Source organism: Pleurodeles waltl, chromosome 10, assembly GCF_031143425.1.
Source record: "Pleurodeles waltl isolate 20211129_DDA chromosome 10, aPleWal1.hap1.20221129, whole genome shotgun sequence".
Classification (NCBI taxonomy): Eukaryota; Metazoa; Chordata; class Amphibia; order Caudata; family Salamandridae; genus Pleurodeles; species Pleurodeles waltl.
In genome coordinates, this window is record NC_090449.1 from 328,089,316 (window position 1) to 328,112,359 (window position 23,044).

Sequence of the window (23,044 nt, forward strand, 5' to 3'; positions counted from 1 at the left end):
ATTCCCCTCATATGTTTGCCCGATTGCCTCTATACTTGATCAGCAGTTGCTCGCAAAGCGAGGAGTAAGTGTGAAAATTGCAGCGTTGTCAGCCAGCAAGCGTACACTCAGATGTACTGAAAAGTCACAGCTGCGGGTAGAGACAAATATCTGATGCCTAAATGCCTGAAACCAGAGCCTGTGAAAGCATATCACAGAGCACACTGAAAGCAAGCAGGAAGGAAGCCAAGGCATGGTGATCCTTTTTTTCTCCTGAGGCTAAAAATATTTTGCACAACAATGCTTTGAGTGGAATGAGGAATCTTCAAGCTTTGTGTATTTTGAGTAAAATTTGTGTGTTTTCTGCTAAAAAGGGTGTGTTGGGGATTTGGACCCGGACACCAACGAGCGAGGGCACAGAAGCACCACTGCTCAGACCCTGCTCCTAGGGTTGAGGGCAGAGAGTGGGCGAATACATCGCAAGGCAAGAAAATGCACATGGTTCTCTCTTCTGCAATATGACTAGAGTCATTTCCATGGTCGTCATCGAACATGACATAAAACGCCTCTATCCTTTAGACCTTTTGGCCCATAATTACAAGAGGATGACTGAGTGAGACGCTCTGCCAAATTTGGCAGCCTCGCACTCAGTCATTTTCAAAATGCAGGGAAGCGCCGTATTTAGTAGAATACAGCGCACCCCTGTGCTTCCCTCTGCGCCAGCTCTAAATTAGCTGCCGAGCACCAACGCAGCCATCCTTGCGCCATGGTACAAGGATGGCTGCGTGGAGGGGGAAATTGTTTTTGTTCAGGAAGGCACACCTTCCTGCACAACAGAAATCTTCAGTGGCGATATGTTCGTGCAGCACACATAGAAAGAGCAAAAATGAGGAGAAATGAAAACATTTCTGCTCGTTTCTCCACTATAACGACACCCATTGTATGGCGCTTGGATTTTGGCGCTGCCACAGATTTACAAAAACTCGTAAAACTGGAGCAGCATCAAAATGCTATGGTGTTGCAGTGGCCCACCCAGAGCAACGCCCATTGCACGCCCCTTCCAGGGAAAGGGCTGCGTGTGAAGGGGCCGTATTTACAAGGTGGTGTTAAGCCACAAAACGTGGTTGAACGGCGTCTTGTAAATACGGCACAGTACATAGTGCCACCGGGGCGTCACTAAAGATGATGTGCCGGTGGCGATAGGGCCTTGTAAGTCTGGCCCTTTCTTTGCTCAAGGTGTATGTTCTTGGTGAAGGTAGGAAAGCCATTTTCGCTCTCATACCTTCCTTCCTTGGCTGGCTTGACCACAGTAGGCCCAGGCTTCAATGGAAAGGTCAAAAAGGGAGCAACTGACTGCCGTAAGGTGTATCGTCTTCTCTTGGTGAGTTGAGACCGATGCCCTTGGAGCGTAGTACCTCACGATGGTGAGGGATAGACACAGCCTCTTTAATTTCAATTTACCTGTCAGGTGAGGTGGTAAATGCAAATAATGTGATAAAGCACAGCAACTTGCTGTTTCTGCCTGGCCTCGAACCAGGGACCTTTCGCGTGTAAGGCGAACGTGATAACCACTACACTACAGAAACAGACATGCCTGCTTATTTGCTTCATGTGGCTATGCATTGGACTGGAACCACTGCACTGGAAACAGACACACCTGCTTTCTTTATGTGGCTATGCTTTGGACTGGAATGCAAGGACTAAGGGACAATATTCATGACGCTCAAAGCTGAGCCTTTCTGACAGGATCTCTTCCTTTGGAAGAAAGGAACTGGGATCACTTTCATTCCAAGAGGTGATTTCAAAACCAGCCCTGCAATTACTTTGGAGAAGCACTGTGCATTTCATGTTCCAACGAGAAGTGCTGCTCCAACACAAAAAAGCAGTTAGAAAGAAATCCCGCACTCCTTCATCATGCCGAACTGCCTCGACACCAGTAGAAAGCATGCAATGCATTCCACCATGGCATCTTACAAGAGTGGAAAGCAGAAATACTCCTGTTTAAAAACAGATCGAACCTATGAAGGCACGGGCTCGTCCGGGATTTGAACCCGGGACCTCTCACACCCAAAGCGAGAATCATACCCCTAGACCAACGAGCCTGCTGCTGCAAAAGCCTTTCAAACATCTTCTGAAGTGTCTTTGTGAAAAAGCAGGGCCACTTGGAGACTCTCCTTCTAAGCGTGCCATAGCAATTGATGTTTTGTGCCAAGGGTTTTTTTTTTGCCTCTAGCAAGGCAAGAGGTAGTCAAGAAGCCCTATGCTAGCAAGCTGAACTGTGGCGCTGATGAGAAAAGCAGACCCTTTCTGGTAGTTGTACGCCTCCGCAGGACCTGGGCCCTTGCACCGTAGACTTCCAGACCAGAAGCACTGAAGGGCCTGCCATCTCTTGCGCCTGAGCCAGAGGAGCATGCCTCTTGTATTCAAGCACAATTGCTCGCTCAGTGCTCGATCAGGCGAGATTTATATGAGTGCCTCACAGGCCTGAAACACTCACCTGGGAGACGCGGGGTGGCTGAATTCCCAGAATGGCCTTCGATAGGAAAATCACCTCCTTTCCTCCCGACTCATTTCAGAATTGGGTGAAAATCGCAAGACAGTGTTCAGGGGTGCATGGGTACTGCCTACTCCCAGCTGCCTCTCTGTCTTCTTCATGTTAATTTCAAGTCACAAGGAGGGACCATTGCCATTCTGCTCCGCCCACCTAACCAGGAAACCCAGGTTGAGCTTGTCTGCCTGTTGTTGTTGCAGGGGCAGTGCCTTCTCTGCCCAAAAGTGGCAGGAGAGCCTCACTTCAAACGATGGAATCAACTGCTTAAGTAGAAACCAGCATGGTAGTTACAGTGATAAGGTGCAGCTCTAACAGAAGGCGTGACTGAGATGCCCCTTCCAGAAATACATGGAATGCTGATTGAGGGCCCAGCCGGAGGGTTGGTGGATTTCTTTTCATATGCTACAGCAGCTTGCAAAGATAGTGTTGTGGGGAGCTGGCTGTGCAAGCAGAGGAAGATTTAAGGGCAGAAAATAGACCTATCAGAAGTGCGATATGAACCCACAACTACATGAGCAAACCAGGATGCTTAGCTTAACTGAAGATCAAGCTCTCTTGAGGCTGCCGCCTTAGACCACTCGGCCATCCTGACAGCTGAGTCTGTGTTTAGGTCTGACTCCTCAGTCTGCACTTGTCGATGCTGCCGCTTGCAATGTTCCTATCAAGGTGACAGGTTTAAAGGCCCCACAATATAACATGGCCAAGAAAAAAAAAAGTAAAAAACAGAATAAGAAACCAGGCACATGCACGACTACACAAAGATGCAGATAACTTTTTACCGGCCTGCAATAGTAATACAAGTTTTACACAGGTCACAAGTTTTTAAAGGCCATCCCTGAGTGAGACTAAGCTTTTAGGGAGCAAACACAAAAGCAGACACTGCCCATTGTTTCTGCCCGGTCTCGAACCGGGGACCTTTCGCGTGTTAGGCAAACGTGATAACCACTACACTACAGAAACAAGCATGAGGGCTTGACTGAAGGAGCAAAATTCCCCTCATATGTTTGCCCGATTGCCTCTATACTTGATCAGCAGTTGCTCGCAAAGCGAGGAGTAAGTGTGAAAATTGCAGCGTTGTCAGCCAGCAAGCGTACACTCAGATGTACTGAAAAGTCACAGCTGCGGGTAGAGACAAATATCTGATGCCTAAATGCCTGAAACCAGAGCCTGTGAAAGCATCACACAGAGCACACTGAAAGCAAGCAGGAAGGAAGCCAAGGCATGGTGATCCTTTTTTTCTCCTGAGGCTAAAAATATTTTGCACAACAATGCTTTGAGTGGAATGAGGAATCTTCAAGCTTTGTGTATTTTGAGTAAAATTTGTGTGTTTTCTGCTAAAAAGGGTGTGTTGGGGATTTGGACCCGGACACCAACGAGCGAGGGCACAGAAGCACCACTGCTCAGACCCTGCTCCTAGGGTTGAGGGCAGAGAGTGGGCGAATACATCGCAAGGCAAGAAAATGCACATGGTTCTCTCTTCTGCAATATGACTAGAGTCATTTCCATGGTCGTCATCGAACATGACATAAAACGCCTCTATCCTTTAGACCTTTTGGCCCATAATTACAAGAGGATGACTGAGTGAGACGCTCTGCCAAATTTGGCAGCCTCGCACTCAGTCATTTTCAAAATGCAGGGAAGCGCCGTATTTAGTAGAATACAGCGCACCACTGTGCTTCCCTCTGCGCCAGCTCTAAATTAGCTGCCGAGCACCAACGCAGCCATCCTTGCGCCATGGTACAAGGATGGCTGCGTGGAGGGGGAAATTGTTTTTGTTCAGGAAGGCACACCTTCCTGCACAACAGAAATCTTCAGTGGCGATATGTTCGTGCAGCACACATAGAAAGAGCAAAAATGAGGAGAAATGAAAACATTTCTGCTCGTTTCTCCACTATAACGACACCCATTGTATGGCGCTTGGATTTTGGCGCTGCCACAGATTTACAAAAACTCGTAAAACTGGAGCAGCATCAAAATGCTATGGTGTTGCAGTGGCCCACCCAGAGCAACGCCCATTGCACGCCCCTTCCAGGGAAAGGGCTGCGTGTGAAGGGGCCGTATTTACAAGGTGGTGTTAAGCCACAAAACGTGGTTGAACGGCGTCTTGTAAATACGGCACAGTACATAGTGCCACCGGGGCGTCACTAAAGATGATGTGCCGGTGGCGATAGGGCCTTGTAAGTCTGGCCCTTTCTTTGCTCAAGGTGTATGTTCTTGGTGAAGGTAGGAAAGCCATTTTCGCTCTCATACCTTCCTTCCTTGGCTGGCTTGACCACAGTAGGCCCAGGCTTCAATGGAAAGGTCAAAAAGGGAGCAACTGACTGCCGTAAGGTGTATCGTCTTCTCTTGGTGAGTTGAGACCGATGCCCTTGGAGCGTAGTACCTCACGATGGTGAGGGATAGACACAGCCTCTTTAATTTCAATTTACCTGTCAGGTGAGGCGGTAAATGCAAATAATGTGATAAAGCACAGCAACTTGCTGTTTCTGCCTGGCCTCGAACCAGGGACCTTTCGCGTGTAAGGCGAACGTGATAACCACTACACTACAGAAACAGACATGCCTGCTTATTTGCTTCATGTGGCTATGCATTGGACTGAAACCACTGCACTGGAAACAGACACACCTGCTTTCTTTATGTGGCTATGCTTTGGACTGGAATGCAAGGACTAAGGGACAATATTCATGACGCTCAAAGCTGAGCCTTTCTGACAGGATCTCTTCCTTTGGAAGAAAGGAACTGGGATCACTTTCATTCCAAGAGGTGATTTCAAAACCAGCCCTGCAATTACTTTGGAGAAGCACTGTGCATTTCATGTTCCAACGAGAAGTGCTGCTCCAACACAAAAAAGCAGTTAGAAAGAAATCCCGCACTCCTTCATCATGCCGAACTGCCTCGACACCAGTAGAAAGCATGCAATGCATTCCACCATGGCATCTTACAAGAGTGGAAAGCAGAAATACTCCTGTTTAAAAACAGATCGAACCTATGAAGGCACGGGCTCGTCCGGGATTTGAACCCGGGACCTCTCACACCCAAAGCGAGAATCATACCCCTAGACCAACGAGCCTGCTGCTGCAAAAGCCTTTCAAACATCTTCTGAAGTGTCTTTGTGAAAAAGCAGGGCCACTTGGAGACTCTCCTTCTAAGCGTGCCATAGCAATTGATGTTTTGTGCCAAGGGTTTTTTTTTTGCCTCTAGCAAGGCAAGAGGTAGTCAAGAAGCCCTATGCTAGCAAGCTGAACTGTGGCGCTGATGAGAAAAGCAGACCCTTTCTGGTAGTTGTACGCCTCCGCAGGACCTGGGCCCTTGCACCGTAGACTTCCAGACCAGAAGCACTGAAGGGCCTGCCATCTCTTGCGCCTGAGCCAGAGGAGCATGCCTCTTGTATTCAAGCACAATTGCTCGCTCAGTGCTCGATCAGGCGAGATTTATATGAGTGCCTCACAGGCCTGAAACACTCACCTGGGAGACGCGGGGTGGCTGAATTCCCAGAATGGCCTTCGATAGGAAAATCACCTCCTTTCCTCCCGACTCATTTCAGAATTGGGTGAAAATCGCAAGACAGTGTTCAGGGGTGCATGGGTACTGCCTACTCCCAGCTGCCTCTCTGTCTTCTTCATGTTAATTTCAAGTCACAAGGAGGGACCATTGCCATTCTGCTCCGCCCACCTAACCAGGAAACCCAGGTTGAGCTTGTCTGCCTGTTGTTGTTGCAGGGGCAGTGCCTTCTCTGCCCAAAAGTGGCAGGAGAGCCTCACTTCAAACGATGGAATCAACTGCTTAAGTAGAAACCAGCATGGTAGTTACAGTGATAAGGTGCAGCTCTAACAGAAGGCGTGACTGAGATGCCCCTTCCAGAAATACATGGAATGCTGATTGAGGGCCCAGCCGGAGGGTTGGTGGATTTCTTTTCATATGCTACAGCAGCTTGCAAAGATAGTGTTGTGGGGAGCTGGCTGTGCAAGCAGAGGAAGATTTAAGGGCAGAAAATAGACCTATCAGAAGTGCGATATGAACCCACAACTACATGAGCAAACCAGGATGCTTAGCTTAACTGAAGATCAAGCTCTCTTGAGGCTGCCGCCTTAGACCACTCGGCCATCCTGACAGCTGAGTCTGTGTTTAGGTCTGACTCCTCAGTCTGCACTTGTCGATGCTGCCGCTTGCAATGTTCCTATCAAGGTGACAGGTTTAAAGGCCCCACAATATAACATGGCCAAGAAAAAAAAAAGTAAAAAACAGAATAAGAAACCAGGCACATGCACGACTACGCAAAGATGCAGATAACTTTTTACCGGCCTGCAATAGTAATACAAGTTTTACACAGGTCACAAGTTTTTAAAGGCCATCCCTGAGTGAGACTAAGCTTTTAGGGAGCAAACACAAAAGCAGACACTGCCCATTGTTTCTGCCCGGTCTCAAACCGGGGACCTTTCGCATGTTAGGCGAACGTGATAACCACTACACTACAGAAACAAGCATGAGGGCTTGACTGAAGGAGCAAAATTCCCCTCATATGTTTGCCCGATTGCCTCTATACTTGATCAGCAGTTGCTCGCAAAGCGAGGAGTAAGTGTGAAAATTGCAGCGTTGTCAGCCAGCAAGCGTACACTCAGATGTACTGAAAAGTCACAGCTGCGGGTAGAGACAAATATCTGATGCCTAAATGCCTGAAACCAGAGCCTGTGAAAGCATCACACAGAGCACACTGAAAGCAAGCAGGAAGGAAGCCAAGGCATGGTGATCCTTTTTTTCTCCTGAGGCTAAAAATATTTTGCACAACAATGCTTTGAGTGGAATGAGGAATCTTCAAGCTTTGTGTATTTTGAGTAAAATTTGTGTGTTTTCTGCTAAAAAGGGTGTGTTGGGGATTTGGACCCGGACACCAACGAGCGAGGGCACAGAAGCACCACTGCTCAGACCCTGCTCCTAGGGTTGAGGGCAGAGAGTGGGCGAATACATCGCAAGGCAAGAAAATGCACATGGTTCTCTCTTCTGCAATATGACTAGAGTCATTTCCATGGTCGTCATCGAACATGACATAAAACGCCTCTATCCTTTAGACCTTTTGGCCCATAATTACAAGAGGATGACTGAGTGAGACGCTCTGCCAAATTTGGCAGCCTCGCACTCAGTCATTTTCAAAATGCAGGGAAGCGCCGTATTTAGTAGAATACAGCGCACCCCTGTGCTTCCCTCTGCGCCAGCTCTAAATTAGCTGCCGAGCACCAACGCAGCCATCCTTGCGCCATGGTACAAGGATGGCTGCGTGGAGGGGGAAATTGTTTTTGTTCAGGAAGGCACACCTTCCTGCACAACAGAAATCTTCAGTGGCGATATGTTCGTGCAGCACACATAGAAAGAGCAAAAATGAGGAGAAATGAAAACATTTCTGCTCGTTTCTCCACTATAACGACACCCATTGTATGGCGCTTGGATTTTGGCGCTGCCACAGATTTACAAAAACTCGTAAAACTGGAGCAGCATCAAAATGCTATGGTGTTGCAGTGGCCCACCCAGAGCAACGCCCATTGCACGCCCCTTCCAGGGAAAGGGCTGCGTGTGAAGGGGCCGTATTTACAAGGTGGTGTTAAGCCACAAAACGTGGTTGAACGGCGTCTTGTAAATACGGCACAGTACATAGTGCCACCGGGGCGTCACTAAAGATGATGTGCCGGTGGCGATAGGGCCTTGTAAGTCTGGCCCTTTCTTTGCTCAAGGTGTATGTTCTTGGTGAAGGTAGGAAAGCCATTTTCGCTCTCATACCTTCCTTCCTTGGCTGGCTTGACCACAGTAGGCCCAGGCTTCAATGGAAAGGTCAAAAAGGGAGCAACTGACTGCCGTAAGGTGTATCGTCTTCTCTTGGTGAGTTGAGACCGATGCCCTTGGAGCGTAGTACCTCACGATGGTGAGGGATAGACACAGACTCTTTAATTTCAATTTACCTGTCAGGTGAGGCGGTAAATGCAAATAATGTGATAAAGCACAGCAACTTGCTGTATCTGCCTGGCCTCGAACCAGGGACCTTTCGCGTGTAAGGCGAACGTGATAACCACTACACTACAGAAACAGACATGCCTGCTTATTTGCTTCATGTGGCTATGCATTGGACTGAAACCACTGCACTGGAAACAGACACACCTGCTTTCTTTATGTGGCTATGCTTTGGACTGGAATGCAAGGACTAAGGGACAATATTCATGACGCTCAAAGCTGAGCCTTTCTGACAGGATCTCTTCCTTTGGAAGAAAGGAACTGGGATCACTTTCATTCCAAGAGGTGATTTCAAAACCAGCCCTGCAATTACTTTGGAGAAGCACTGTGCATTTCATGTTCCAACGAGAAGTGCTGCTCCAACACAAAAAAGCAGTTAGAAAGAAATCCCGCACTCCTTCATCATGCCGAACTGCCTCGACACCAGTAGAAAGCATGCAATGCATTCCACCATGGCATCTTACAAGAGTGGAAAGCAGAAATACTCCTGTTTAAAAACAGATCGAACCTATGAAGGCACGGGCTCGTCCGGGATTTGAACCCGGGACCTCTCACACCCAAAGCGAGAATCATACCCCTAGACCAACGAGCCTGCTGCTGCAAAAGCCTTTCAAACATCTTCTGAAGTGTCTTTGTGAAAAAGCAGGGCCACTTGGAGACTCTCCTTCTAAGCGTGCCATAGCAATTGATGTTTTGTGCCAAGGGTTTTTTTTTTGCCTCTAGCAAGGCAAGAGGTAGTCAAGAAGCCCTATGCTAGCAAGCTGAACTGTGGCGCTGATGAGAAAAGCAGACCCTTTCTGGTAGTTGTACACCTCCGCAGGACCTGGGCCCTTGCACCGTAGACTTCCAGACCAGAAGCACTGAAGGGCCTGCCATCTCTTGCGCCTGAGCCAGAGGAGCATGCCTCTTGTATTCAAGCACAATTGCTCGCTCAGTGCTCGATCAGGCGAGATTTATATGAGTGCCTCACAGGCCTGAAACACTCACCTGGGAGACGCGGGGTGGCTGAATTCCCAGAATGGCCTTCGATAGGAAAATCACCTCCTTTCCTCCCGACTCATTTCAGAATTGGGTGAAAATCGCAAGACAGTGTTCAGGGGTGCATGGGTACTGCCTACTCCCAGCTGCCTCTCTGTCTTCTTCATGTTAATTTCAAGTCACAAGGAGGGACCATTGCCATTCTGCTCCGCCCACCTAACCAGGAAACCCAGGTTGAGCTTGTCTGCCTGTTGTTGTTGCAGGGGCAGTGCCTTCTCTGCCCAAAAGTGGCAGGAGAGCCTCACTTCAAACGATGGAATCAACTGCTTAAGTAGAAACCAGCATGGTAGTTACAGTGATAAGGTGCAGCTCTAACAGAAGGCGTGACTGAGATGCCCCTTCCAGAAATACATGGAATGCTGATTGAGGGCCCAGCCGGAGGGTTGGTGGATTTCTTTTCATATGCTACAGCAGCTTGCAAAGATAGTGTTGTGGGGAGCTGGCTGTGCAAGCAGAAGAAGATTTAAGGGCAGAAAATAGACCTATCAGAAGTGCGATATGAACCCACAACTACATGAGCAAACCAGGATGCTTAGCTTAACTGAAGATCAAGCTCTCTTGAGGCTGCCGCCTTAGACCACTCGGCCATCCTGACAGCTGAGTCTGTGTTTAGGTCTGACTCCTCAGTCTGCACTTGTCGATGCTGCCACTTGCAATGTTCCTATCAAGGTGACAGGTTTAAAGGCCCCACAATATAACATGGCCAAGAAAAAAAAAAGTAAAAAACAGAATAAGAAACCAGGCACATGCACGACTACGCAAAGATGCAGATAACTTTTTACCGGCCTGCAATAGTAATACAAGTTTTACACAGGTCACAAGTTTTTAAAGGCCATCCCTGAGTGAGACTAAGCTTTTAGGGAGCAAACACAAAAGCAGACACTGCCCATTGTTTCTGCCCGGTCTCGAACCGGGGACCTTTCGCGTGTTAGGCGAACGTGATAACCACTACACTACAGAAACAAGCATGAGGGCTTGACTGAAGGAGCAAAATTCCCCTCATATGTTTGCCCGATTGCCTCTATACTTGATCAGCAGTTGCTCGCAAAGCGAGGAGTAAGTGTGAAAATTGCAGCGTTGTCAGCCAGCAAGCGTACACTCAGATGTACTGAAAAGTCACAGCTGCGGGTAGAGACAAATATCTGATGCCTAAATGCCTGAAACCAGAGCCTGTGAAAGCATCACACAGAGCACACTGAAAGCAAGCAGGAAGGAAGCCAAGGCATGGTGATCCTTTTTTTCTCCTGAGGCTAAAAATATTTTGCACAACAATGCTTTGAGTGGAATGAGGAATCTTCAAGCTTTGTGTATTTTGAGTAAAATTTGTGTGTTTTCTGCTAAAAAGGGTGTGTTGGGGATTTGGACCCGGACACCAACGAGCGAGGGCACAGAAGCACCACTGCTCAGACCCTGCTCCTAGGGTTGAGGGCAGAGAGTGGGCGAATACATCGCAAGGCAAGAAAATGCACATGGTTCTCTCTTCTGCAATATGACTAGAGTCATTTCCATGGTCGTCATCGAACATGACATAAAACGCCTCTATCCTTTAGACCTTTTGGCCCATAATTACAAGAGGATGACTGAGTGAGACGCTCTGCCAAATTTGGCAGCCTCGCACTCAGTCATTTTCAAAATGCAGGGAAGCGCCGTATTTAGTAGAATACAGCGCACCCCTGTGCTTCCCTCTGCGCCAGCTCTAAATTAGCTGCCGAGCACCAACGCAGCCATCCTTGCGCCATGGTACAAGGATGGCTGCGTGGAGGGGGAAATTGTTTTTGTTCAGGAAGGCACACCTTCCTGCACAACAGAAATCTTCAGTGGCGATATGTTCGTGCAGCACACATAGAAAGAGCAAAAATGAGGAGAAATGAAAACATTTCTGCTCGTTTCTCCACTATAACGACACCCATTGTATGGCGCTTGGATTTTGGCGCTGCCACAGATTTACAAAAACTCGTAAAACTGGAGCAGCATCAAAATGCTATGGTGTTGCAGTGGCCCACCCAGAGCAACGCCCATTGCACGCCCCTTCCAGGGAAAGGGCTGCGTGTGAAGGGGCCGTATTTACAAGGTGGTGTTAAGCCACAAAACGTGGTTGAACGGCGTCTTGTAAATACGGCACAGTACATAGTGCCACCGGGGCGTCACTAAAGATGATGTGCCGGTGGCGATAGGGCCTTGTAAGTCTGGCCCTTTCTTTGCTCAAGGTGTATGTTCTTGGTGAAGGTAGGAAAGCCATTTTCGCTCTCATACCTTCCTTCCTTGGCTGGCTTGACCACAGTAGGCCCAGGCTTCAATGGAAAGGTCAAAAAGGGAGCAACTGACTGCCGTAAGGTGTATCGTCTTCTCTTGGTGAGTTGAGACCGATGCCCTTGGAGCGTAGTACCTCACGATGGTGAGGGATAGACACAGCCTCTTTAATTTCAATTTACCTGTCAGGTGAGGTGGTAAATGCAAATAATGTGATAAAGCACAGCAACTTGCTGTTTCTGCCTGGCCTCGAACCAGGGACCTTTCGCGTGTAAGGCGAACGTGATAACCACTACACTACAGAAACAGACATGCCTGCTTATTTGCTTCATGTGGCTATGCATTGGACTGGAACCACTGCACTGGAAACAGACACACCTGCTTTCTTTATGTGGCTATGCTTTGGACTGGAATGCAAGGACTAAGGGACAATATTCATGACGCTCAAAGCTGAGCCTTTCTGACAGGATCTCTTCCTTTGGAAGAAAGGAACTGGGATCACTTTCATTCCAAGAGGTGATTTCAAAACCAGCCCTGCAATTACTTTGGAGAAGCACTGTGCATTTCATGTTCCAACGAGAAGTGCTGCTCCAACACAAAAAAGCAGTTAGAAAGAAATCCCGCACTCCTTCATCATGCCGAACTGCCTCGACACCAGTAGAAAGCATGCAATGCATTCCACCATGGCATCTTACAAGAGTGGAAAGCAGAAATACTCCTGTTTAAAAACAGATCGAACCTATGAAGGCACGGGCTCGTCCGGGATTTGAACCCAGGACCTCTCACACCCAAAGCGAGAATCATACCCCTAGACCAACGAGCCTGCTGCTGCAAAAGCCTTTCAAACATCTTCTGAAGTGTCTTTGTGAAAAAGCAGGGCCACTTGGAGACTCTCCTTCTAAGCGTGCCATAGCAATTGATGTTTTGTGCCAAGGGGTTTTTTTTTGCCTCTAGCAAGGCAAGAGGTAGTCAAGAAGCCCTATGCTAGCAAGCTGAACTGTGGCGCTGATGAGAAAAGCAGACCCTTTCTGGTAGTTGTACGCCTCCGCAGGACCTGGGCCCTTGCACCGTAGACTTCCAGACCAGAAGCACTGAAGGGCCTGCCATCTCTTGCGCCTGAGCCAGAGGAGCATGCCTCTTGTATTCAAGCACAATTGCTCGCTCAGTGCTCGATCAGGCGAGATTTATATGAGTGCCTCACAGGCCTGAAACACTCACCTGGGAGACGCGGGGTGGCTGAATTCCCAGAATGGCCTTCGATAGGAAAATTACCTCCTTTCCTCCCGACTCATTTCAGAATTGGGTGAAAATCGCAAGACAGTGTTCAGGGGTGCATGGGTACTGCCTACTCCCAGCTGCCTCTCTGTCTTCTTCATGTTAATTTCAAGTCACAAGGAGGGACCATTGCCATTCTGCTCCGCCCACCTAACCAGGAAACCCAGGTTGAGCTTGTCTGCCTGTTGTTGTTGCAGGGGCAGTGCCTTCTCTGCCCAAAAGTGGCAGGAGAGCCTCACTTCAAACGATGGAATCAACTGCTTAAGTAGAAACCAGCATGGTAGTTACAGTGATAAGGTGCAGCTCTAACAGAAGGCGTGACTGAGATGCCCCTTCCAGAAATACATGGAATGCTGATTGAGGGCCCAGCCGGAGGGTTGGTGGATTTCTTTTCATATGCTACAGCAGCTTGCAAAGATAGTGTTGTGGGGAGCTGGCTGTGCAAGCAGAGGAAGATTTAAGGGCAGAAAATAGACCTATCAGAAGTGCGATATGAACCCACAACTACATGAGCAAACCAGGATGCTTAGCTTAACTGAAGATCAAGCTCTCTTGAGGCTGCCGCCTTAGACCACTCGGCCATCCTGACAGCTGAGTCTGTGTTTAGGTCTGACTCCTCAGTCTGCACTTGTCGATGCTGCCGCTTGCAATGTTCCTATCAAGGTGACAGGTTTAAAGGCCCCACAATATAACATGGCCAAGAAAAAAAAAAGTAAAAAACAGAATAAGAAACCAGGCACATGCACGACTACGCAAAGATGCAGATAACTTTTTACCGGCCTGCAATAGTAATACAAGTTTTACACAGGTCACAAGTTTTTAAAGGCCATCCCTGAGTGAGACTAAGCTTTTAGGGAGCAAACACAAAAGCAGACACTGCCCATTGTTTCTGCCCGGTCTCGAACCGGGGACCTTTCGCGTGTTAGGCGAACGTGATAACCACTACACTACAGAAACAAGCATGAGGGCTTGACTGAAGGAGCAAAATTCCCCTCATATGTTTGCCCGATTGCCTCTATACTTGATCAGCAGTTGCTCGCAAAGCGAGGAGTAAGTGTGAAAATTGCAGCGTTGTCAGCCAGCAAGCGTACACTCAGATGTACTGAAAAGTCACAGCTGCGGGTAGAGACAAATATCTGATGCCTAAATGCCTGAAACCAGAGCCTGTGAAAGCATCACACAGAGCACACTGAAAGCAAGCAGGAAGGAAGCCAAGGCATGGTGATCCTTTTTTTCTCCTGAGGCTAAAAATATTTTGCACAACAATGCTTTGAGTGGAATGAGGAATCTTCAAGCTTTGTGTATTTTGAGTAAAATTTGTGTGTTTTCTGCTAAAAAGGGTGTGTTGGGGATTTGGACCCGGACACCAACGAGCGAGGGCACAGAAGCACCACTGCTCAGACCCTGCTCCTAGGGTTGAGGGCAGAGAGTGGGCGAATACATCGCAAGGCAAGAAAATGCACATGGTTCTCTCTTCTGCAATATGACTAGAGTCATTTCCATGGTCGTCATCGAACATGACATAAAACGCCTCTATCCTTTAGACCTTTTGGCCCATAATTACAAGAGGATGACTGAGTGAGACGCTCTGCCAAATTTGGCAGCCTCGCACTCAGTCATTTTCAAAATGCAGGGAAGCGCCGTATTTAGTAGAATACAGCGCACCCCTGTGCTTCCCTCTGCGCCAGCTCTAAATTAGCTGCCGAGCACCAACGCAGCCATCCTTGCGCCATGGTACAAGGATGGCTGCGTGGAGGGGGAAATTGTTTTTGTTCAGGAAGGCACACCTTCCTGCACAACAGAAATCTTCAGTGGCGATATGTTCGTGCAGCACACATAGAAAGAGCAAAAATGAGGAGAAATGAAAACATTTCTGCTCGTTTCTCCACTATAACGACACCCATTGTATGGCGCTTGGATTTTGGCGCTGCCACAGATTTACAAAAACTCGTAAAACTGGAGCAGCATCAAAATGCTATGGTGTTGCAGTGGCCCACCCAGAGCAACGCCCATTGCACGCCCCTTCCAGGGAAAGGGCTGCGTGTGAAGGGGCCGTATTTACAAGGTGGTGTTAAGCCACAAAACGTGGTTGAACGGCGTCTTGTAAATACGGCACAGTACATAGTGCCACCGGGGCGTCACTAAAGATGATGTGCCGGTGGCGATAGGGCCTTGTAAGTCTGGCCCTTTCTTTGCTCAAGGTGTATGTTCTTGGTGAAGGAAGGAAAGCCATTTTCGCTCTCATACCTTCCTTCCTTGGCTGGCTTGACCACAGTAGGCCCAGGCTTCAATGGAAAGGTCAAAAAGGGAGCAACTGACTGCCGTAAGGTGTATCGTCTTCTCTTGGTGAGTTGAGACCGATGCCCTTGGAGCGTAGTACCTCACGATGGTGAGGGATAGACACAGCCTCTTTAATTTCAATTTACCTGTCAGGTGAGGTGGTAAATGCAAATAACGTGATAAAGCACAGCAACTTGCTGTTTCTGCCTGGCCTCGAACCAGGGACCTTTCGCGTGTAAGGCGAACGTGATAACCACTACACTACAGAAACAGACATGCCTGCTTATTTGCTTCATGTGGCTATGCATTGGACTGGAACCACTGCACTGGAAACAGACACACCTGCTTTCTTTATGTGGCTATGCTTTGGACTGGAATGCAAGGACTAAGGGACAATATTCATGACGCTCAAAGCTGAGCCTTTCTGACAGGATCTCTTCCTTTGGAAGAAAGGAACTGGGATCACTTTCATTCCAAGAGGTGATTTCAAAACCAGCCCTGCAATTACTTTGGAGAAGCACTGTGCATTTCATGTTCCAACGAGAAGTGCTGCTCCAACACAAAAAAGCAGTTAGAAAGAAATCCCGCACTCCTTCATCATGCCGAACTGCCTCGACACCAGTAGAAAGCATGCAATGCATTCCACCATGGCATCTTACAAGAGTGGAAAGCAGAAATACTCCTGTTTAAAAACAGATCGAACCTATGAAGGCACGGGCTCGTCCGGGATTTGAACCCGGGACCTCTCACACCCAAAGCGAGAATCATACCCCTAGACCAACGAGCCTGCTGCTGCAAAAGCCTTTCAAACATCTTCTGAAGTGTCTTTGTGAAAAAGCAGGGCCACTTGGAGACTCTCCTTCTAAGCGTGCCATAGCAATTGATGTTTTGTGCCAAGGGGTTTTTTTTTGCCTCTAGCAAGGCAAGAGGTAGTCAAGAAGCCCTATGCTAGCAAGCTGAACTGTGGCGCTGATGAGAAAAGCAGACCCTTTCTGGTAGTTGTACGCCTCCGCAGGACCTGGGCCCTTGCACCGTAGACTTCCAGACCAGAAGCACTGAAGGGCCTGCCATCTCTTGCGCCTGAGCCAGAGGAGCATGCCTCTTGTATTCAAGCACAATTGCTCGCTCAGTGCTCGATCAGGCGAGATTTATATGAGTGCCTCACAGGCCTGAAACACTCACCTGGGAGACGCGGGGTGGCTGAATTCCCAGAATGGCCTTCGATAGGAAAATCACCTCCTTTCCTCCCGACTCATTTCAGAATTGGGTGAAAATCGCAAGACAGTGTTCAGGGGTGCATGGGTACTGCCTACTCCCAGCTGCCTCTCTGTCTTCTTCATGTTAATTTCAAGTCACAAGGAGGGACCATTGCCATTCTGCTCCGCCCACCTAACCAGGAAACCCAGGTTGAGCTTGTCTGCCTGTTGTTGTTGCAGGGGCAGTGCCTTCTCTGCCCAAAAGTGGCAGGAGAGCCTCACTTCAAACGATGGAATCAACTGCTTAAGTAGAAACCAGCATGGTAGTTACAGTGATAAGGTGCAGCTCTAACAGAAGGCGTGACTGAGATGCCCCTTCCAGAAATACATGGAATGCTGATTGAGGGCCCAGCCGGAGGGTTGGTGGATTTCTTTTCATATGCTACAGCAGCTTGCAAAGATAGTGTTGTGGGGAGCTGGCTGTGCAAGCAGAGGAAGATTTAAGGGCAGAAAATAGACCTATCAGAAGTGCGATATGAACCCACAACTACATGAGCAAACCAGGATGCTTAGCTTAACTGAAGATCAAGCTCTCTTGAGGCTGCCGCCTTAGACCACTCGGCCATCCTGACAGCTGAGTCTGTGTTTAGGTCTGACTCCTCAGTCTGCACTTGTCGATGCTGCCGCTTGCAATGTTCCTATCAAGGTGACAGGTTTAAAGGCCCCACAATATAACATGGCCAAGAAAAAAAAAAGAAAAAAACAGAATAAGAAACCAGGCACATGCACGACTACGCAAAGATGCAGATAACTTTTTACCGGCCTGCAATAGTAATACAAGTTTTACACAGGTCACAAGTTTTTAAAGGCCATCCCTGAGTGAGACTAAGCTTTTAGGGAGCAAACACAAAAGCAGACACTGCCCATTGTTTCTGCCCGGTCTCGAACCGGGGACCTTTCGCGTGTTAGGCAAACGTGATAACCACTACACTACAGAAACAAGCATGAGGGCTTGACTGAAGGAGCAAAATTCCCCTCATATGTTTGCCCGATTGCCTCTATACTTGATCAGCAGTTGCTCGCAAAGCGAGGAGTAAGTGTGAAAATTGCAGCGTTGTCAGCCAGCAAGCGTACACTCAGATGTACTGAAAAGTCACAGCTGCGGGTAGAGACAAATATCTGATGCCTAAATGCCTGAAACCAGAGCCTGTGAAAGCATCACACAGAGCACACTGAAAGCAAGCAGGAAGGAAGCCAAGGCATGGTGATCCTTTTTTTCTCCTGAGGCTAAAAATATTTTGCACAACAATGCTTTGAGTGGAATGAGGAATCTTCAAGCTTTGTGTATTTTGAGTAAAATTTGTGTGTTTTCTGCTAAAAAGGGTGTGTTGGGGATTTGGACCCGGACACCAACGAGCGAGGGCACAGAAGCACCACTGCTCAGACCCTGCTCCTAGGGTTGAGGGCAGAGAGTGGGCGAATACATCGCAAGGCAAGAAAATGCACATGGTTCTCTCTTCTGCAATATGACTAGAGTCATTTCCATGGTCGTCATCGAACATGACATAAAACGCCTCTATCCTTTAGACCTTTTGGCCCATAATTACAAGAGGATGACTGAGTGAGACGCTCTGCCAAATTTGGCAGCCTCGCACTCAGTCATTTTCAAAATGCAGGGAAGCGCCGTATTTAGTAGAATACAGCGCACCCCTGTGCTTCCCTCTGCGCCAGCTCTAAATTAGCTGCCGAGCACCAACGCAGCCATCCTTGCGCCATGGTACAAGGATGGCTGCGTGGAGGGGGAAATTGTTTTTGTTCAGGAAGGCACACCTTCCTGCACAACAGAAATCTTCAGTGGCGATATGTTCGTGCAGCACACATAGAAAGAGCAAAAATGAGGAGAAATGAAAACATTTCTGCTCGTTTCTCCACTATAACGACACCCATTGTATGGCGCTTGGATTTTGGCGCTGCCACAGATTTACAAAAACTCGTAAAACTGGAGCAGCATCAAAATGCTATGGTGTTGCAGTGGCCCACCCAGAGCAACGCCCATTGCACGCCCCTTCCAGGGAAAGGGCTGCGTGTGAAGGGGCCGTATTTACAAGGTGGTGTTAAGCCACAAAACGTGGTTGAACGGCGTCTTGTAAATACGGCACAGTACATAGTGCCACCGGGGCGTCACTAAAGATGATGTGCCGGTGGCGATAGGGCCTTGTAAGTCTGGCCCTTTCTTTGCTCAAGGTGTATGTTCTTGGTGAAGGTAGGAAAGCCATTTTCGCTCTCATACCTTCCTTCCTTGGCTGGCTTGACCACAGTAGGCCCAGGCTTCAATGGAAAGGTCAAAAAGGGAGCAACTGACTGCCGTAAGGTGTATCGTCTTCTCTTGGTGAGTTGAGACCGATGCCCTTGGAGCGTAGTACCTCACGATGGTGAGGGATAGACACAGCCTCTTTAATTTCAATTTACCTGTCAGGTGAGGTGGTAAATGCAAATAATGTGATAAAGCACAGCAACTTGCTGTTTCTGCCTGGCCTCAAACCAGGGACCTTTCGCGTGTAAGGCGAACGTGATAACCACTACACTACAGAAACAGACATGCCTGCTTAGTTGCTTCATGTGGCTATGCATTGGACTGGAACCACTGCACTGGAAACAGACACACCTGCTTTCTTTATGTGGCTATGCTTTGGACTGGAATGCAAGGACTAAGGGACAATATTCATGACGCTCAAAGCTGAGCCTTTCTGACAGGATCTCTTCCTTTGGAAGAAAGGAACTGGGATCACTTTCATTCCAAGAGGTGATTTCAAAACCAGCCCTGCAATTACTTTGGAGAAGCACTGTGCATTTCATGTTCCAACGAGAAGTGCTGCTCCAACACAAAAAAGCAGTTAGAAAGAAATCCCGCACTCCTTCATCATGCCGAACTGCCTCGACACCAGTAGAAAGCATGCAATGCATTCCACCATGGCATCTTACAAGAGTGGAAAGCAGAAATACTCCTGTTTAAAAACAGATCGAACCTATGAAGGCACGGGCTCGTCCGGGATTTGAACCCGGGACCTCTCACACCCAAAGCGAGAATCATACCCCTAGACCAACGAGCCTGCTGCTGCAAAAGCCTTTCAAACATCTTCTGAAGTGTCTTTGTGAAAAAGCAGGGCCACTTGGAGACTCTCCTTCTAAGCGTGCCATAGCAATTGATGTTTTGTGCCAAGGGTTTTTTTTTTGCCTCTAGCAAGGCAAGAGGTAGTCAAGAAGCCCTATGCTAGCAAGCTGAACTGTGGCGCTGATGAGAAAAGCAGACCCTTTCTGGTAGTTGTACGCCTCCGCAGGACCTGGGCCCTTGCACCGTAGACTTCCAGACCAGAAGCACTGAAGGGCCTGCCATCTCTTGCGCCTGAGCCAGAGGAGCATGCCTCTTGTATTCAAGCACAATTGCTCGCTCAGTGCTCGATCAGGCGAGATTTATATGAGTGCCTCACAGGCCTGAAACACTCACCTGGGAGACGCGGGGTGGCTGAATTCCCAGAATGGCCTTCGATAGGAAAATCACCTCCTTTCCTCCCGACTCATTTCAGAATTGGGTGAAAATCGCAAGACAGTGTTCAGGGGTGCATGGGTACTGCCTACTCCCAGCTGCCTCTCTGTCTTCTTCATGTTAATTTCAAGTCACAAGGAGGGACCATTGCCATTCTGCTCCGCCCACCTAACCAGGAAACCCAGGTTGAGCTTGTCTGCCTGTTGTTGTTGCAGGGGCAGTGCCTTCTCTGCCCAAAAGTGGCAGGAGAGCCTCACTTCAAACGATGGAATCAACTGCTTAAGTAGAAACCAGCATGGTAGTTACAGTGATAAGGTGCAGCTCTAACAGAAGGCGTGACTGAGATGCCCCTTCCAGAAATACATGGAATGCTGATTGAGGGCCCAGCCGGAGGGTTGGTGGATTTCTTTTCATATGCTACAGCAGCTTGCAAAGATAGTGTTGTGGGGAGCTGGCTGTGCAAGCAGAGGAAGATTTAAGGGCAGAAAATAGACCTATCAGAAGTGCGATATGAACCCACAACTACATGAGCAAACCAGGATGCTTAGCTTAACTGAAGATCAAGCTCTCTTGAGGCTGCCGCCTTAGACCACTCGGCCATCCTGACAGCTGAGTCTGTGTTTAGGTCTGACTCCTCAGTCTGCACTTGTCGATGCTGCCGCTTGCAATGTTCCTATCAAGGTGACAGGTTTAAAGGCCCCACAATATAACATGGCCAAGAAAAAAAAAAGTAAAAAACAGAATAAGAAACCAGGCACATGCACGACTACGCAAAGATGCAGATAACTTTTTACCGGCCTGCAATAGTAATACAAGTTTTACACAGGTCACAAGTTTTTAAAGGCCATCCCTGAGTGAGACTAAGCTTTTAGGGAGCAAACACAAAAGCAGACACTGCCCATTGTTTCTGCCCGGTCTCGAACCGGGGACCTTTCGCGTGTTAGGCGAACGTGATAACCACTACACTACAGAAACAAGCATGAGGGCTTGACTGAAGGAGCAAAATTCCCCTCATATGTTTGCCCGATTGCCTCTATACTTGATCAGCAGTTGCTCGCAAAGCGAGGAGTAAGTGTGAAAATTGCAGCGTTGTCAGCCAGCAAGCGTACACTCAGATGTACTGAAAAGTCACAGCTGCGGGTAGAGACAAATATCTGATGCCTAAATGCCTGAAACCAGAGCCTGTGAAAGCATCACACAGAGCACACTGAAAGCAAGCAGGAAGGAAGCCAAGGCATGGTGATCCTTTTTTTCTCCTGAGGCTAAAAATATTTTGCACAACAATGCTTTGAGTGGAATGAGGAATCTTCAAGCTTTGTGTATTTTGAGTAAAATTTGTGTGTTTTCTGCTAAAAAGGGTGTGTTGGGGATTTGGACCCGGACACCAACGAGCGAGGGCACAGAAGCACCACTGCTCAGACCCTGCTCCTAGGGTTGAGGGCAGAGAGTGGGCGAATACATCGCAAGGCAAGAAAATGCACATGGTTCTCTCTTCTGCAATATGACTAGAGTCATTTCCATGGTCGTCATCGAACATGACATAAAACGCCTCTATCCTTTAGACCTTTTGGCCCATAATTACAAGAGGATGACTGAGTGAGACGCTCTGCCAAATTTGGCAGCCTCGCACTCAGTCATTTTCAAAATGCAGGGAAGCGCCGTATTTAGTAGAATACAGCGCACCCCTGTGCTTCCCTCTGCGCCAGCTCTAAATTAGCTGCCGAGCACCAACGCAGCCATCCTTGCGCCATGGTACAAGGATGGCTGCGTGGAGGGGGAAATTGTTTTTGTTCAGGAAGGCACACCTTCCTGCACAACAGAAATCTTCAGTGGCGATATGTTCGTGCAGCACACATAGAAAGAGCAAAAATGAGGAGAAATGAAAACATTTCTGCTCGTTTCTCCACTATAACGACACCCATTGTATGGCGCTTGGATTTTGGCGCTGCCACAGATTTACAAAAACTCGTAAAACTGGAGCAGCATCAAAATGCTATGGTGTTGCAGTGGCCCACCCAGAGCAACGCCCATTGCACGCCCCTTCCAGGGAAAGGGCTGCGTGTGAAGGGGCCGTATTTACAAGGTGGTGTTAAGCCACAAAACGTGGTTGAACGGCGTCTTGTAAATACGGCACAGTACATAGTGCCACCGGGGCGTCACTAAAGATGATGTGCCGGTGGCGATAGGGCCTTGTAAGTCTGGCCCTTTCTTTGCTCAAGGTGTATGTTCTTGGTGAAGGTAGGAAAGCCATTTTCGCTCTCATACCTTCCTTCCTTGGCTGGCTTGACCACAGTAGGCCCAGGCTTCAATGGAAAGGTCAAAAAGGGAGCAACTGACTGCCGTAAGGTGTATCGTCTTCTCTTGGTGAGTTGAGACCGATGCCCTTGGAGCGTAGTACCTCACGATGGTGAGGGATAGACACAGCCTCTTTAATTTCAATTTACCTGTCAGGTGAGGTGGTAAATGCAAATAATGTGATAAAGCACAGCAACTTGCTGTTTCTGCCTGGCCTCGAACCAGGGACCTTTCGCGTGTAAGGCGAACGTGATAACCACTACACTACAGAAACAGACATGCCTGCTTATTTGCTTCATGTGGCTATGCATTGGACTGGAACCACTGCACTGGAAACAGACACACCTGCTTTCTTTATGTGGCTATGCTTTGGACTGGAATGCAAGGACTAAGGGACAATATTCATGACGCTCAAAGCTGAGCCTTTCTGACAGGATCTCTTCCTTTGGAAGAAAGGAACTGGGATCACTTTCATTCCAAGAGGTGATTTCAAAACCAGCCCTGCAATTACTTTGGAGAAGCACTGTGCATTTCATGTTCCAACGAGAAGTGCTGCTCCAACACAAAAAAGCAGTTAGAAAGAAATCCCGCACTCCTTCATCATGCCGAACTGCCTCGACACCAGTAGAAAGCATGCAA

At 48.3% G+C, this 23,044-nt stretch overlaps 19 non-coding genes across 19 annotated transcripts; all 19 read right to left on the bottom strand.

The window, feature by feature from the left end:
• Positions 1-1,492: 1,492 nt before the first annotated feature.
• Positions 1,493-1,565, bottom strand: TRNAV-UAC (transfer RNA valine (anticodon UAC)). The gene has a single exon. It is a non-coding gene; the product is annotated as a tRNA-Val (tRNA).
• Positions 1,566-2,009: 444 nt separating this feature from the next.
• On the bottom strand, positions 2,010-2,081 carry TRNAP-UGG (transfer RNA proline (anticodon UGG)). Its single transcript has one exon. It is a non-coding gene; the product is annotated as a tRNA-Pro (tRNA).
• Positions 2,082-3,417: 1,336 nt separating this feature from the next.
• Positions 3,418-3,490, bottom strand: TRNAV-AAC (transfer RNA valine (anticodon AAC)). The gene has a single exon. It is a non-coding gene; the product is annotated as a tRNA-Val (tRNA).
• A 1,521-nt stretch (positions 3,491-5,011) lies between these two features.
• On the bottom strand, positions 5,012-5,084 carry TRNAV-UAC (transfer RNA valine (anticodon UAC)). Its single transcript has one exon. It is a non-coding gene; the product is annotated as a tRNA-Val (tRNA).
• Positions 5,085-5,528: 444 nt separating this feature from the next.
• TRNAP-UGG (transfer RNA proline (anticodon UGG)) lies at positions 5,529-5,600 on the bottom strand. The gene has a single exon. It is a non-coding gene; the product is annotated as a tRNA-Pro (tRNA).
• A 1,336-nt stretch (positions 5,601-6,936) lies between these two features.
• On the bottom strand, positions 6,937-7,009 carry TRNAV-AAC (transfer RNA valine (anticodon AAC)). Its single transcript has one exon. It is a non-coding gene; the product is annotated as a tRNA-Val (tRNA).
• A 1,521-nt stretch (positions 7,010-8,530) lies between these two features.
• On the bottom strand, positions 8,531-8,603 carry TRNAV-UAC (transfer RNA valine (anticodon UAC)). Its single transcript has one exon. It is a non-coding gene; the product is annotated as a tRNA-Val (tRNA).
• A 444-nt stretch (positions 8,604-9,047) lies between these two features.
• TRNAP-UGG (transfer RNA proline (anticodon UGG)) lies at positions 9,048-9,119 on the bottom strand. Its single transcript has one exon. It is a non-coding gene; the product is annotated as a tRNA-Pro (tRNA).
• Positions 9,120-10,455: 1,336 nt separating this feature from the next.
• Positions 10,456-10,528, bottom strand: TRNAV-AAC (transfer RNA valine (anticodon AAC)). Its single transcript has one exon. It is a non-coding gene; the product is annotated as a tRNA-Val (tRNA).
• Positions 10,529-12,049: 1,521 nt separating this feature from the next.
• On the bottom strand, positions 12,050-12,122 carry TRNAV-UAC (transfer RNA valine (anticodon UAC)). The gene has a single exon. It is a non-coding gene; the product is annotated as a tRNA-Val (tRNA).
• A 444-nt stretch (positions 12,123-12,566) lies between these two features.
• Positions 12,567-12,638, bottom strand: TRNAP-UGG (transfer RNA proline (anticodon UGG)). The gene has a single exon. It is a non-coding gene; the product is annotated as a tRNA-Pro (tRNA).
• Positions 12,639-13,974: 1,336 nt separating this feature from the next.
• Positions 13,975-14,047, bottom strand: TRNAV-AAC (transfer RNA valine (anticodon AAC)). The gene has a single exon. It is a non-coding gene; the product is annotated as a tRNA-Val (tRNA).
• A 1,521-nt stretch (positions 14,048-15,568) lies between these two features.
• Positions 15,569-15,641, bottom strand: TRNAV-UAC (transfer RNA valine (anticodon UAC)). Its single transcript has one exon. It is a non-coding gene; the product is annotated as a tRNA-Val (tRNA).
• Positions 15,642-16,085: 444 nt separating this feature from the next.
• On the bottom strand, positions 16,086-16,157 carry TRNAP-UGG (transfer RNA proline (anticodon UGG)). Its single transcript has one exon. It is a non-coding gene; the product is annotated as a tRNA-Pro (tRNA).
• Positions 16,158-17,493: 1,336 nt separating this feature from the next.
• On the bottom strand, positions 17,494-17,566 carry TRNAV-AAC (transfer RNA valine (anticodon AAC)). The gene has a single exon. It is a non-coding gene; the product is annotated as a tRNA-Val (tRNA).
• Positions 17,567-19,087: 1,521 nt separating this feature from the next.
• TRNAV-UAC (transfer RNA valine (anticodon UAC)) lies at positions 19,088-19,160 on the bottom strand. The gene has a single exon. It is a non-coding gene; the product is annotated as a tRNA-Val (tRNA).
• A 444-nt stretch (positions 19,161-19,604) lies between these two features.
• On the bottom strand, positions 19,605-19,676 carry TRNAP-UGG (transfer RNA proline (anticodon UGG)). Its single transcript has one exon. It is a non-coding gene; the product is annotated as a tRNA-Pro (tRNA).
• A 1,336-nt stretch (positions 19,677-21,012) lies between these two features.
• TRNAV-AAC (transfer RNA valine (anticodon AAC)) lies at positions 21,013-21,085 on the bottom strand. The gene has a single exon. It is a non-coding gene; the product is annotated as a tRNA-Val (tRNA).
• A 1,521-nt stretch (positions 21,086-22,606) lies between these two features.
• On the bottom strand, positions 22,607-22,679 carry TRNAV-UAC (transfer RNA valine (anticodon UAC)). Its single transcript has one exon. It is a non-coding gene; the product is annotated as a tRNA-Val (tRNA).
• Between the last annotated feature and the right edge of the window lie 365 nt (positions 22,680-23,044).